This window comes from Felis catus, chromosome B2, assembly GCF_018350175.1.
Source record: "Felis catus isolate Fca126 chromosome B2, F.catus_Fca126_mat1.0, whole genome shotgun sequence".
Lineage (NCBI taxonomy): Eukaryota > Metazoa > Chordata > Mammalia > Carnivora > Felidae > Felis > Felis catus.
Genome location: NC_058372.1, coordinates 96,705,750 through 96,721,171, shown reverse-complemented (window position 1 = coordinate 96,721,171; position 15,422 = coordinate 96,705,750). Strand labels below are relative to the sequence as shown.

At 48.3% G+C, this 15,422-nt stretch overlaps 1 long non-coding RNA gene across 2 annotated transcripts; it reads right to left on the bottom strand.

Annotated features, from left to right (window-relative positions):
• Positions 1 to 357: 357 nt before the first annotated feature.
• LOC109499821 lies at positions 358 to 7,424 on the bottom strand. 2 transcript variants are annotated; one of them, XR_006598145.1, is made up of 3 exons: positions 7,200 to 7,424; positions 3,056 to 5,256; positions 358 to 993 (listed from the first exon to the last, which is right to left on the bottom strand). It is a non-coding gene; the product is annotated as an uncharacterized LOC109499821 (long non-coding RNA). The 2 variants fall into 2 exon arrangements; XR_006598144.1 differs by lacking the exon at positions 358 to 993 and having other exon boundaries at positions 2,385 to 5,256.
• Positions 7,425 to 15,422: the final 7,998 nt, after the last annotated feature.

Sequence of the window (15,422 nt, the reverse complement as noted above, 5' to 3'; positions counted from 1 at the left end):
CCACATTGTGCATCACAAGCAAAAATGAACGGAAATCACCATTTTGTAGATTGAACATTGGCCTTCGTTACCTCACACCAGTCTTCTTCACACAGCATGCACAATTGGACATCAAATCCTGCTGCACACCAGCATGCCTGGGCTCAAGGTGGGGGTGGGGGCAGGGGTATTCCGTGACAAACAGGGCTTTCCCTCCTTGGAAAGTGGATCCCTCAGCCTACGCCTTTATTAAATAATCCTTGGGGTGTCTGGGTGACTCAGTCAGTTAAGCTTTCGACTTCGGCTCAGGTCATGATCTCATGGTTTGTGGGTTCCAGCCCAACTTCGGGCTCTGTGCTGACAGCTCAGAGCCCGGAGCCTGCTTGCCATTCTGTGTCTCCCTCGCTCTCTGCCCCTCCCCTGCTCATTCTCTGTCTCTCTCTCAAAAATAAATAAATGTTTAAAAAATTAAAAAAAATAATTCTTGGCAAAAATGGCCTACCTGAAGGGAGGGCCCCCTTCAAGGTATCACCTATTTCTAAACACAAGCAATGACCAAAAGGATACCTGAGTGTACATAGCACTGGGCACGTGTGCTGATGTGTTCAGCACTCTCGCGGCACAGGACCCTGGGGATTCTTTGGAGCAACCACTCTAGTGTCTCTATCAGGGGGCTCCATCCCCCTCCTACCCACCAGTAAATGACGGCAGCTTGTTTGAATCCTCACTAGCAAATGTCACAAGCTGCATGATTGCAAGAGGGATTTGTACGGAGAGCACAGAGGCAGCTCACTATCCCCGCCCCTGAGCTCATTCAGCAGATTTCACCACGAGTGAGTCCGGGGGTGCAACTCAAAGCTAGCTTAAGCCAAAGGGGGGGGATCGCATTCAGCTTATTTAACTGGAGGACACAGGGGTGGAACCAGGGACTCAGAGTCCATCAGCAGGGCCGTTTCTCAGTTTTCCATCTCGGCTTCTCTCTTTGTGTTGATCTCATTCTTCCTTCAAGAAACTCTGTCCAGCGGGGAGGAGAGAAGAAAGGGAAATGACAGGAGGCGGTTCCAGAATTACCTCCTGCCAACTCAGCAAGAGGAAGGAAAGGGAGAGTCACTAACACTATCAGCACATTTCATCTCATGAATGACTCCGATGAGACCATCTTGAGCCTCCTGTCCACCATATGTACTGATCATTAAGGCCAGAGAGCAGGCCAGGCTTGGGCCACACGCCCAAGCGGGGCACGAGGCAGCATATACGGACTGGTGGCCTCGTCGAAACTGATGACATAAGCATGGAGGAGCAATTGTCTAACGGAGGAAAGTGTGCTCTCATCTGAGGAAGGGAGGGAGGAAGACTGAGGAAACAAAACTGAGTGACTGCCCCCATGCATGTAGGATACAGAGCCCTTCCTCTGCAACCAAGTCTCTTAAGCAGTACAGAGGCATCTCCCCATGAAGTATGCCTCTCCTGCCCCCCTTTCTAAGTGATGTGTGGGGAAGCCCTCAACAGTAAAAGGAGAAAAGTTCTTGTAGCTGTTTGTTGGGCTGGGGGCTCACTTTGAATTAGCCCAAACTCCCCCTTCTCCCCAGCACAGTTACCATTCCTTCCCCTTGCTTCTCTGTTCTTATCCATCTCCCTTTTTTCTAAAGACAATAACCTTCATGTTTTTAACCTTCCCTAGTGATAAAAAAAATTTTTTTAAACGTTTATTCATTTTTGAGAGACAGACAGAGTGCAAGTGGGGGAGAGGCAGAGAGAGAGAGGGAGACACAGAATCTGAAGCAGGCTCCAGGCTCCGAGCTGTCAGCACAGAGCCCGATGCGGGGCTCGAACTCATGAATTGTGAGATCATGACCTGAGCCGAAGTCGGTTGCCCAACCACTGAGCCACCCAGGTGCCCCACCCTTCCCTCGTGATAAATAAAATGTATTCCTGGCATCTTAAGAGCAAGTCCTTGTATTTTAGGGGCAGAGATCTATGACTGAAAGGAAAATTGCAAGCTAATCTCACTTATGAACCTATACCCCCAAATCCTAAACAAATCACTGTTTGCAGGATGACCTCAAATGCTAGTCAGCACTGTACGAAAACAAAAAGAAATAAAACATATCAGGATCGAAAAGGAAAAACTAACACTGGCATTATTTGATATGACTATTTTACACAGAAAATCCAAAGCAATTGACAAAGTACAGAACTAATAAGGCTTCAGTTAATTGCTATCAACACACACACACACACACACACACACACACACACATTGTTTTTCTATGTACTGGCATGCACTATATGCTAACTAACTTGGATATAAATTTAAAGGTAAAAAAAAAGTAGATATTTTTAAAGGTACCATCACAAAAGTAATAAAAAGCTGTAACTTATCTAGGAATGAATCTAACATAAGATGTGCAAAGAAACAAATTTTTACAAAGAAACAAATTTTCCTTTACAAAGAAACATTTTTTTTTCTTGAAAGATAAAGGAGAAATGGAATAAACGGAAAGAAGCACCATGTTCATGGAAGGAAAAACTCTATGCCATGAAGGTGTCGCTTTTCCATAAATTGATATATAACTTAGTAAAATTACAATCAAAATCCCATCAGGGTTTTTTGTGGGATGGTTTCAGGGTAGTTGGTTTCCACCAGGGGATGGGCCCCAGGAAAGGGTCCACAGCACAGTGACCTGTGGCGACGGCCTCACCTCTCTGCCATCATCCCGGAGTGATGGGATCTGGGCATCAGTCCCACTCACCCCAATGAGGTGTTGAGCAGGAGAATCCCGAGTTGGGCCTATGACTGGATGTATTTCAGCATCAGCTGAGTTCTGTGTTTTTGAAAGAGGAGCAGTGGAGAAAATTGGTTCCTGCTATTTCTACTACTCAGGAACCAAAGCCTTTTCAACCCTGGGAGCTGGCCAGCTAGGACATAATAAATAACCCCACCAGTGGAAAAAACGCCTTCATTTCATTCCATGAGTTTATAAATCAGTATGTTACTCAGTTATCCCCTGACTTCATCTAATATTTTTCTCCATCACTCCACCATTGGGGATAGTGTCCTACAGGAAAAACTTACATTCTGAAATGTGCATTTCATCTTCTTCCAATATGGAAAAGAAGGCTCAGTGAAGAAGGAAGAGTGAGCAGCCGTTGCCAGCTTTCTGCTTGGAAACAAGCCATGGAAAGGCATCCAGGAAGAATCTTGCTGGAAGATGACTCTATCAGGCCAGATCAGGAGTTTATGGCCGGCGGCTCGCGCAGGGGACTCCAGTGACCCACATGGAGAAGAGCTGGCCCCTTCCCCTGCTTCGGGCTCTGTTCCTCCAGTCTGGAGGAAGCCCTGTGACACAACTCGGGTGGAAAGATGAACCCCAACCACGGCACCCATGCTTATGTGGAACCTCATGGTTTGCAAATCATTTCATCTCACTTGATCCGCACAACGATCCTGTGACTGTTGCCATTTGAAAAATGGGGAATATGGCATTTTAGAAATGGGGAAGCAAACCCAGACTCCAAATTCACAGCGAGCAAGTAAACAAGCCAGAACTCATGTCCATGTCCTACTCTCTTCTGTGCCCCCATTGTCTTCTGTACGTCACCGCTTCCTGCGGCGTTACCCCCAACCCCCACCTGTGGGACCTCTTCCAGTCAAGGCCCTGCAGCGGCGGCTTCGCTCTTCTGAGGGCAGATGGAGGCATGTGGTTGGTCCACGGGCAAGACCGAAAGGCGGGTCTTTTGGTACCTTAATCAATGTGCTGTTCCTAATGAGAAAGAGGCTTCCTCCAAATAAGGAGTTTCAAAGGCGACCGGCAGCACCTTGTGTGCCTGCCGGCGCTTTCCTCCCGGGGCTGCGCGCAGAGCTCGCACCTGGCCAGCCCACTGCTGACACCTTGTGGCCGAGGAACAGAGTTCCTGCTCATTTCCTCTCGGAGTCCCACCAAGTGAGGAAGCTGGAAGCTAGGAACCAGCCAGATAGCCTTCCTCTATCCTTCCTGGGCTCCCCTGGCGACGGTCTCCTCTAAAGCCGAAGTGCCAGGCCCGCGTGGGGGCTGGTGTAACCCTTAGCGGGTGGCTGCAGAGCTTCCCTGGGGCCCCGAGGCCGCCCAGCTCGCCACTGTGAAACCACGGAAGCAGTCACAGGGCCCTCTAGGTGGCACCTGCTGTCCAAGGCGGTAACCAGCACGCGTGGCACTCACCAAACAACGGGCAGATGAAATAAGGGTTCGCCCATAAAAACAGGCGTGAGCCAGACATCTGACCACCGGCTCTTCTTCGGGGCCCTGTGCCTGCGGCGGCAAACTGACAGCCTCCGAAGGTGGGCAGGGCGCACCCGCGGGCACTAGAGCTTGTGCCAGATGGCCTCTTTGGGCAGCCATTGAGGCAAATGACACTTTAGAGGCAGAAGTCATTGTTCTGGCGTCAGCAAGAAAACGCTTCAAATTCTAAGGAGACCCTGCCAGTAACAGGAAGAAAGGTACCATCATCTCATCGTGGACCGCGGCAGAGGCATCTGGCCATGGAGAGTCTTGTCAATGTTTTAAGGTGTGGTACGCAATTATTTTAGCTCGCGGTATTTTTAACGTTCCTCAGCGTGGCTGTGGTTCGCTTACTTCACTTCATGAGAATTTAAGATAGTTCTAGTTCAAAGTACCATGCTGTCCCACTGCGCTAAGTAGCTAAGGGTCTTGAATCAGGACTGCATCCCCAGCCCTCTGTTTCTCCACCTGCAAAATGGGAAGTTTGAACAAATCTGTATTTCTTAAAGGGTGGGTTGTGAACATATGTGCGTCACAATTGCCTGATCTTTAATTAAAGACCCAGGTTTCACAACTGCTCAGCTGGGGTCTGAGAATCTGCATTTGAACCCCTTCTTCGGGTCATTCTCATGCATAGATGTTTGAGAATGACTGAACAAGGTGATCTAGCGTCTAAGATCTATCGAGATACCATTGTGCACTCGGCACGGACCAGAGAAGACGCTCAAAGAGCCCACGGTCTTTTTGGGAACAAGGACGAGTGAACAAAAAGACATAGTGAGTGACAACAAATGCTGTGGCAGAAGGGAGGAGAGAGTGGGAAACTGCCTGGGGACATCATCCCTGAAGGCTCCACGGAGAAAGGGACGCCAGAGTGATCTGGAGAGATGGGTTCATCAGGTGACTGAGGTCAGGAGGGGCTCTGCGGGCATCCCGAGCTGCGTGTGACTTTCCACTGCTGTCCTGGGGCTGGGGCGGTTAGAGACCTGAAGCCCCGCCCCGACAGTGAGGCCAGCATCTGTAAGAGGAGAGCAGCACACTAAGGATTAGCCTGCCGTTTTCATTTGATCCAAAAATGGATCCAAAGCTCTGGTAATCTCATCCTCTCCTTCCAAAGCAGTAAGAGGTCAGGTCCTCACCGAAGGAGTGCCCACGGGTGGGGCCGGTACTGTCCACAGAGCACATGTGGGCAGGGCTGGGGGTGTCCACAAAAGCGAGCCTGGGATTTTGTGTCAACAAATCACTTTCTCAATAAACGACATTAAAAAAAAATAGTCCTTGTTTTCCTTCCTATTTCTCTGTCCCCTTTCCCCCCCTTTTTCCTTTCAATTTCTTTAATATTTAAATTTCCTTAATATTGAAAACTGTTTACTTCCAGGAGCTTTTAGAAAGATGTACCAAGAAAACACCTTGAGTTACTTACTACATGGGATCTAATCCATATTCTTAAATCTGCCCTGAATCCCTCAGCCTGAGTTCTGCCCAGACCTTCTTACCCAGATGGCCATTGTCCATGGCCTCCGCCCAGTGGCCTTGGGCAGACATTGAGAAGTGCAGGACCATTCTACCCGTCTTCTGCTGGTATGTGCTGGGGCCTCGTCCTGTCAGCTCATGAGAGCCAATTCTCCATTTTCAGGAATATTTCAGGAATATTTTGTTAAATACAGACATTATTAGATATTAAATTACATGCATTACAATTAAATGAGAAATGCTAAACACGAAATTAAAAGATGCCCCAAACTCATCACTTCCCAATTATTTTACCACATTATACTGTTTTCTGTGCTCCTGAGGTTATTCATACCTGTTATAGCCAAACAGTGGAAATATTGCATAATGAGGTGGCACTGCCTGGGTCGTGCCAACTCCAAGTTCAATGGTGTCACATTGTTAGTTTGCAATCGATTGTGGTGAAAATATTTACACCACAGAAATCAGCGTATGCTAGAAATCAGGGCTTGGTTTACGGTTATGTTAATTGTCTGGACTTAAGAAAGTGATGGAAAATGTTAATAATGAGAATTTAACTTAAAAACATGTCATATCTACGGCTGTTACATTGTGGATAGCGCAAAAATTTGAGGAAATATTGTTCTAGTATTCGGAAAGTAGAATTTGGTCTAGAAAAGAAGTCGCTTGTGTCATTGATGAATGAGCAAAGTTCCAACCTATGTCTCTATGGTCTTACTTTTGTCTCATATGTTACCATACAGGGAAATATCACCGAATAGTCGTTCAGCAATTGAAACCAGGTACAGGTACAAGAATTCAACAAAAATCAACAAAAGCATTCTGTGAGAATCCCTTTTATAACAAAGAGTGCATACCTTATTATTATTTGTAAATTGTGTGCTGCTCATCCTTCATATCAGCAAAAATGTATATTAAATGTGTGTGTGTGTGTGTGTGTGTGCATTTTTTCCCCCAGAGAGCCCTTAGTTAAACATTTACCAGTGCACCATTAATCTTCTCTGGGCTTTGCTTCTGTGGAACACAATTCACACCCATCAAGGCTGCAAAACCAGTAGTTAGTTTTAATTGCTGTGGTGGCCGATAGAAGGAGCACTGGATTGAGAGTCCACGAAGACCCAGGTTCTCATCTGGGTACTGCCAGTCACTAGCTACCTGCCAAGCCACTCAGCCTTTCTCAGTCCCCCCATGTGCATAAGTGCGTAAGTGGGTGCGTTGAACAACATGAACGGTAAAGTCCGTTCCAGCTCTAAACTGTTATGATCTATGACTCTGTGAGCAAGAGATGACTCCAAAGTTACAGGAATGCAATCCAGGAAGTTTGGGATGTACAAACGTACCAACCTAAGGACTCCCAACTCCACACTTCAGTGTCAATGTCATTTGTGAAGTCACAGATAGGTTTTAAATGTTCCCATGTCATCAGGTTACTATACTTTCGATGAGAATGACATGAATTTTAGGCAAAGGAGAAGAGAGAGGCCTTACCTGTAAAGAATGTCTTTCGAGGCCCATCTGAGATGAGATACTGTAATTCTGTCTGTGGGGATGGGAGTGAGAAAGATGCACTAAGTATGCTCCTCAGGCAAGGACACTGCTGTCATATCTTCCACAGCCCCTGTCCCTCTCCTTCTGGACTTGGCTTTCCTGCTCCCAGGGGACGATTCTTGGACCCTGAGGTCTCCCCCGTGGCAGAGGCAGGGCCAGCTGAGGTAGCTCAATACCCAATGAGTGATGGTCCACAAAATCTAATAATTAACTAGAAAGTACTTTATCGCTCACACAGTGCCTTCGTAGCCTCCCCAGTTTGGGGCAGGAAATGGTTAAGCACCACAGTCCTGATCCAGAACAGCCACAGGCAGGGGAGGGGCGGCCAATTAATAACACTACACAGGAAGTGTGGGCCTCCTTCTTTCTGCCCAATGGGGAAATTCATTTTCAATCCTGACCTCAATGAGGAAGTTACTCTTCCTGCCAAAAGGAGTGGAGTGCAACCTTCTCTATCCCCACAGCACAGCAGAACCCGAAGAGAGAAGGCAGACAGAGAGAAACAGCACTGAGGGCAGAGCAAAACGCGGGGAGGGACAGAGCGGGCAGCTCGCCAGAGACGGCCCTTTGCAGTAGTACGATGACACGACCCAACACTCACTCGCTCACTGGAATGGAGGACAAGGCTGGGAAACGAGAAAACACTAGCTGAAGTGAAACAGTGGGAGACACAGAAAAAGGTCAGCAAACCTAGAAGAGCCTAGACGGACCGGACCCCATCACCGACATGTTCCTTAGCAGAGGGTAAATGGAAGACATACCGGAAGGCCACTGGATACTTTTTATGACAGCATACAGTTTAAATCAATATATGACAGGGGCGCCTGGGTGGCTCAGTCAGGTGAGCGTATGGCACTTGATTTCGGCTCAGGTAATGATCCCGCCATTTGTGAAACCGAGCCCCACGCTGGGCTCTGCTTGGTGCAGAGCCTCCTTGGGATTCTCTCTCTCTCTCTCTCTCTCTCTCTCTCTCTCTCTCTCTCTCTCTCCTTCTGCCCCTCCTTGCTCACAGTGTCAAAATAAAATAAACATTAAAAAAATACCCCAGTTTTTTCTGGCTGTATAACACCCCAAGTTGAAGAACCTCTCTAGAAACTGTTTCAGATTGACAGGTGGCGCAGAAAGATCCTGACCTCGTGGGTAAAGTCCCACCTCTGATGCCTAGGGTGAGAAGGGCCAGGGGAGTAGACTTTGTGCAATGAGATCCTCAGGGGGTCTGTTTGCGTGCAGGCCTGCGACATGTCTGCACATCCACACACTCTATCAGCCAAGGTCCTGTCAGGAAAATAGAAAGCACCTCAGACATTTACATGCAAGGCGATTCATTGAAGGGGACTGGCTGCACTGGGGACCGTGAGCTGAATAGCTGGATGGGGGACAGTGAGGTAACCCTGAGGCTGAAGGAACAAAGGGAGGAAGCATGGGAGCTGCAATACTAAGGGCTTTCTAGAGGGGACTGGAGTCACAGAGGAAAGAAAGCTGCCCGAGGCAGAGAGAAGGGGAAAGAAATGCCTCCTCCCGAGTTCCCATTGGCTGAATTCAGCCAGGGGTCCCCTGCTAGACAGAGCTGAGCCGGGAAAGGTAAGCTAGCATACCTGCTATCACTGAATCCTGGAAGTAACCCTAAAAGCAGGTATTATAATCCCCATATGACTGATGGAGAAACCAAGCCTCAGAAACATTAAAAACCAATACAGCCGACAGCACACATCAGTAAACTGTGGAGCTGAGACAGAAGCTTAGGTCTTCCATCCGTACATCCACACTCGGTCCATTCTCCTCATTTGGTCCTGCAGTGGTGTGGGGGGCAGGGATGTCTATTGAGCCACATGGCACTTCCAAGCTTCCAACGGTAGTGGTCCTTAACCTCCTGCTCGGTCTTGTGCCAGGCGCCATGGTCAAGGGTGCCACATGGCGCTGTGGCTTGTAGGCCAGAGCCAGGATGGCCAGCCAGGGTGGTGGGCGCATGGAGAGTCTTGCCCAACCTCCCTGAGCCTCCGTGAAAGGCCTCTGTGTGCTCTTCAGAAGGCAGAGCAATGGGCCAATGCACAGTCTGTGCCAGCTAATTATCTAGCCCTCCTCTGCTCCCTGGAGGACCCAGCCTGCTGGATGGACCGACGCTCTGTGTTTCTAATGTCAGATGGCCTGGTGCCACCTCTCAGCGGGACTGGTGTTTGGTTCATCCTTCAGGTTCCCATTTGGCACACAGACCACAAACATCTGCTGGGGTTCTGTTTGGCCTGTGGCAGACTTCAGAGCCGAGAGGGATGGAGAAAGGTGGGGAAGGAAGTGGGGACCTGGGGGAAGGAAGGAAGCCGAGGGCAGCCTTTCCTGGGGAGTTAATCAGACACCGTGTGGTGGGGGAGGCTTGATCCTGCACCCAGTCCCAAAGAAGGGAAAGGCAAAAGAGACAAAGAATGTTCACGGAATTTCATTGGAAAGCCTGAAGTACCGTCTGTGGATGCTTTTCCTCCATTGCTTTGCTTCCCCCAACTGTTCCTTTTCTCACCAGTTGGCTATTATTTTCTAACGCATTTTGATAATTACTTTATCAATCAAGAAAGATAAACAAAAGCCTAAAAATACATCCGAGTGAATGAATTCCCAGAGCCAACCAATCCTCAACACTATGATTTTTATGGGTTTTTGTTGTTGTTGTTGTTGTTGTTTTTGGTTTTTGGCTTTTTTCTACCCAGACGTGCTTGGGAAACAGTTGAAGGGCTTGATTCCTCCCTCACTGAGGGTTCAGTAGACTATATTCACCAACCTCTGCTCCCCTGGCACTCATATACAGGGCCAAGAAATTCAACGACTTAAGGAAACGCTATCCAAGCAAAATAAACACCCTAAAAAGATGCGCCTACAGTCTTATCCTTATTAAAATGATTCTTTGCCTTTAATTTGTTATTAAGCCAACAGAATATTGGGCCAAGCACCTCATGAGCCACCTTTTAAAAAAGTAAAACGCAGGGAGTTTGTATCATTGCACGGCTATTATTTAGGAAGAAAAGGTGTCCAGAATCTCAGTGAATAGACCTCATATTTCAGAGGCCAAAATGCTGTCTAGATATGCCCTGTGAGTGACTGGACATAAGTCCCACCCACTAGCTCCCTCTGTCTCTCACAGAGCAGCCCAGCCGGGCTTGGCTTATTAAGAGCCCTGGGGAGAGGCCAGCGCTGCATTGGGGAAGAGGCATTAGCCTCAACTTTTGCCTCAGTCCTAAATCCATGACTTTAGAATGAAAAAGTCAATGGGGGTGAAGCACCCCAATGACCAATTGGAAAGGCACGCTCCCCCTCCCCACCCCGCCCCATCACTTCCCAAATTAACAGTGTCCCCTACCAAAAGGGGGTCTGGGTTCTCTTTCCTATCAAAATCAGCACAGGACTAACATATTCAGTGACTATTCCCAACAATCCATTGCAGGTACTACAGGGATATCAGACCTGAAGGAAATCATCCAATTTATAGCTGCTCACGTAAAAGCCATCAGGAGAATCGTGAAACGATTCTCCATATGGTGCCCTGACGCTTCCAAAAACTATACGAGAAAGAGGCTTGGAAGGAATTCTTTCCTTTTCAGAGACAAGGAGGGTAGAAACCAAGCATCTGTGGCAACCTGGAAAAGACACTCCTCCCCGACACCCACCCCCTGCATCCCTGGGGTGGCCTGGAGGATCCGTCTGCGCTGTGGCCCAGGCACCCGGGGTCACCGACACTGGCTTGTTAGGCTTTTCCATTGACCAAGCTTACGTTTTCTAGTATAAATGAACTCTACGGTTACATTGTGTGGAAGCTTAGAGACATGGTTTGCCAAATGGAAAAACATTTGGAGGTTGGGAAAATATCTTGCACATAAATTACTGAAGGCATAGAGAATCTAAAAGAGGGATGAAATCAGAAGCCAAGGAAAAGCCGGGAGGGTGCCAAAGTAAAAATGGAGAGAGAGACAGAGACAGGGAAAGCGATGTAATGATTTCTCTTAATGACCTGCCTTCAGACCGAAAAGGCAAGTTTCTAAGCCATGTTTGAGCCTCATAAAAGCCATGTGCCTGAGTATTGGGAAATATCCTTTAAATGGTAAGATCAAGCCCTCATTTTTCATCCTTTCTGAGTGGAGCTCTCCATTGATTTTGTTAAGTGCTGGCCACCAGTAAGAAACACAAAAAGCTCGTTGTCTTGGACCGTGGCAAAGGCCAGTTACACACTTGTTAATTTCCTGATTTATGACACTGAGAAGGTGGAGTCAAGACAGTGCTTCTTCTCTCCTTCTCTCTGTCTCTGTCTCTGTCTCTCTCTGTGTCTCTCTGTGTCTCCCTTTTGGTGGTGGTGGTGGAAACTATTAAAACAGAGGCAGATCAGGAAGTTTGTGATAAAGAGAAGCCAGGCTCTCGTCTGACATACAATCTCTCTCTTGGCTTAAGTAAACTTGCTCCTTCAAGGCCTGCCATCAACAGAGTCGGGCTCACGTTTCACCACTAAATCTGAGTCAACAATCTCTAATCTGGACACTGGGTTCAGAATCCAGGCTCAGGTTGCACTTGGAAGCTGACAGCAGGGACGAGAGCAGAGGAAAATACGGCCTTTGTTTCTGGTTTGATCGTCCCCACCGAGCGGAGCTGAGGTCATGTGTCGTTTTCTGTCATCAACAAGATAAAAGTTTGCACCTCTCTGGCCCTGAAATGGCTCTCCTGCCATTTATATTAAGGCCAGCGAGCTCTCTGCCCCAGGATTGGAGGGCCAAGTTTGTAGAGAGCTAAGATTTGGAGTCCTTTTCATCTTTCTGACATGTGATACCATGACATAGGCGGCCCTCGCTGGGTTGCTATGCAGATATACAATTTCTGAAAAGTTACACCCGGAAAACGAAAACCCCGGGCTGGATTAGCATTTCACAAAGAACAGGGATAAAATGTGTAGCAGTTAGGCTAAAAAGCTAGAGAGAGAGAGAGAGAGAGAGAGAGGAGAAAAGAAAAAAAGTGAATTAAAGTTTCATGAAAACAAACTCTTTTTTAAAGAATCAATAAGTATAAAAGTATCTCATTGCATTCCTGGCCTTTGGTCCTGAGCCTCGATCCAGCTACTGTGTGTGAAGGAGACACTGCAAACCAAACGGCAAGGCAGGAAAGGAAGGTCTCGGTGGAGGATGGGGTTTGGGGGTGCTGGGAGCGCACAATAAAAAAGGGTGCTGTTGCTTTATAAAACTCTTCTATCTACCTACAGTTGTTTTCATTGTTTTTATTTTGTGATAATCTCTCCCTCTTGTGTAAATAAGCCTAGAACGAAGGGGAAGAACTCACCCCATAGTCTAAAGGTTCTGGCTAAATATGCTTCAGGATATACCTTCCCTTTCATTACCAAGGTCGAAGGGCACACCCTCAGAGCTCACTCACTCACGTGCACCTTTCTGGAGCAAATCCTTTTTCAGGTGTTTCAAATATCAGAAATGATCTTATATGGGACATTTAAATGGAATGTGATGTGCTTGCATGAGAAGTAGCTGAGGGCTTTCCTTGTCATCCTCAGGACCCAGTGCCTTCCAGTGGAGACTGTATGCTTCTGTTCTGGTGCTCTTCCCCAGCGGTCTTGTCCACACAGCTGGGGAGGTGGTGGCCCCTCACGTGCTGCCCAGACACCAGGGTTTCCCAACAGCGTCACCTGCACAGACTCTGGAGGAAAGCCCAGAGCAGAAAATGGGAAAGGGGACACAGACAGTGGGGAGGAGATTTGAGGGACTCACCTAATCCTGCTCCCGCAGTGAATGAGAGGCACAGCTACCAGGACCCCCGCTCCAAACACTCAATCCTTCAACACCGAGTGAGTGCTGAGTGCTGAGTGCTGGGTGCATACAGACAATGCAGAGATAAATCAGCCCCGGTCCCTGCTCCCAGGCTGTTGGAGCAAAGCAGACGAGCGGAAGTAAGTATAGAGCTGTGGAGTGAATCCCCTTGAGCATTCCTATGGGTTGCGTTGTGAGGCTGGCGATGGTGGCAAAGAAGAGTTCTCATTCAGAACGGGAATTTATTAGAGGTTAGTTAAAGAAGATATGAGCGGTTGACTTTTTTGGTAACTCAAGAGATAGGAACCACTTTTGTGCTCCTCTACGTCACTTCCAGGGTTGATCCTGAAGATGAGATGACATGTGTGAAAGTGACTGGTGTAAAATTGGGCCACACGTACATCAATCAAATGCTCTTTTATTCATGCATGCAGGCATCTGTTCATCCACAAGAGCGAGGCTAACACGTGAGTGGGCTGGTTAAACGTGGGCTCTGCTATCTGACCAAATGTACTTTCAGGCTTTGCCCTTACTTGGCCTTGTGGGCTCAGTTTTCTCATCTGTAAAATAGGAATAATAACAGTATCCTTCGCACAGGGTTGTGGTGAGGCATAAATAAAACAATGCAACTGAACGGCACTTGGTACACACTGAATAAACGTCCACTAAGATTAGCAGTGGATTTCGCTCCCCCTTGGAGGGGTTCACCGTCTGCTGGTTTGGCCCAACCCTGAACGTGAGGAACGGTGAGGTAAGAGCGTTAGACCTTCCCAGAGGTCTGGGAGCAGGCTGGAATGACATCATCAGGCATGTGTTCTGTTGGCTGATTCAGATTCAAACTGAGTTACGACCTGAATTGACGCTGGTATTTCTGCAGCTGTGGTGCCATCAAAAGAGCACTGCCCGTGGGCACAGAGGGTCCAAATCTCGGCTCTATTACTCACTAGCTCAGCGACCCTGGACTGTGTCTTCCTTTTCCAGAAGTGAGGATTGCACTCATAGCATGTGGTTTCACGAGGCTCGCCCGAGATAGTCTGGGTGGCTGGCCCTTTTTGGCGTCTGGCATGTGGAGGCTGTAAACATTTCTGTCCATTTATTCAGTCGGCTTAGTCAACCAGGGATCCAGTGACTGAGCCCAAAGGTGACCGTGGGGCTTGGATTCAGCCCCCTGCTCTCTGCGCAAAGCGATGCAGCCCCATGTGGCCCCGGCAGCTCCACCCCTGCTTCGGGTGACATCCCTTTGCCCTTCTAAACAAGCACCAGGGGAGAAAGCCCAGCTTACAGCTCAAAGCATCAGAACCACGGGAAATGGAAAACACCTGGGGCCTATGTGTCCCCTTTGTGCCTGCCTCAGAAATTTAACATGGGTGCCACAGCGCCTCTCTCCTCTCTTCCTCCCTCTGAGCTGCTGGAACAGGGTCCCACCCCACCTCCATCAAACTTTACCTACTGACAGTTGTATTTTTGATGTTGTTCAAAACCAGGTATCAGGAAAAGTCGGAGTAGATTTTTTTCCCTTCTCCAAACACAAAACAAAGGTCAAAGACGTCTCCATCTCACGGCGTAGGCACCAAGGAAGTGACCTGAACTCTGCCCTGTGGTCTGAGCCATCAGAAGTCCCCCACCCTGGTGAGGCGGCTTGACATGGCCATGGGGGTGTGGACCCTGCAGCCTGCTTCTGGGTCCTGCCTCTTACTGTGGGTGGTGCTGGGACAGAAAACCCCTTCATCTCCATGCCTCAGTTTCTTTGGCTACGAAATGGGAATGATGATAACGGCAGTGCCTCCCTCATGAGGCTGTTGTGAGAATTAAATTCGTTAATTTAATAATGTGTGAATGTGTGTAAAGCTCATCCTGGGCCGTGCACAGAGAGACACCTGTCTCAGCAGAGGGACCCCTTTCACTAGAAGAATTACAGACACTGGTGGCAGCTGTTCATTCCATCCACAGTCAGCAAGATAGAAGAAGAGGCCCTTTCTGGGTGTTGATGGAAGCCTAACTTCCCGTCTATAAGAGTCTGCAAGGGTCAAGGAGTTATCTCATCTCTAAGGCTCTTCTGGGTAGAAAGTGCCATAGTTCCGTGACACAGCACAGAAACTCCAGGGCAGTGACTGAGTCTTGTTCCCTTGTGTGGCTCCCCCTGCGTTCAGAAGAAGCCCAAAGGTGCACTGACCAACTGGCCGAAGTGGGGCTGGAGCCGGCACCCCCCCTCCCTGGAGCACAAGAAACAGAATGAAGGTCCCCAGTCTTTCTGTGTTTGCGGCACAATAGCTCTGGTCATTGGGGCTGCACTGCCCTCCTCCATCACTAGGCTTGACTAATGCCACATCCCGGCCCAAGTTTTCTCTTCCAAGCGTGGAGAGTAGCTCTTCAACGATACAAA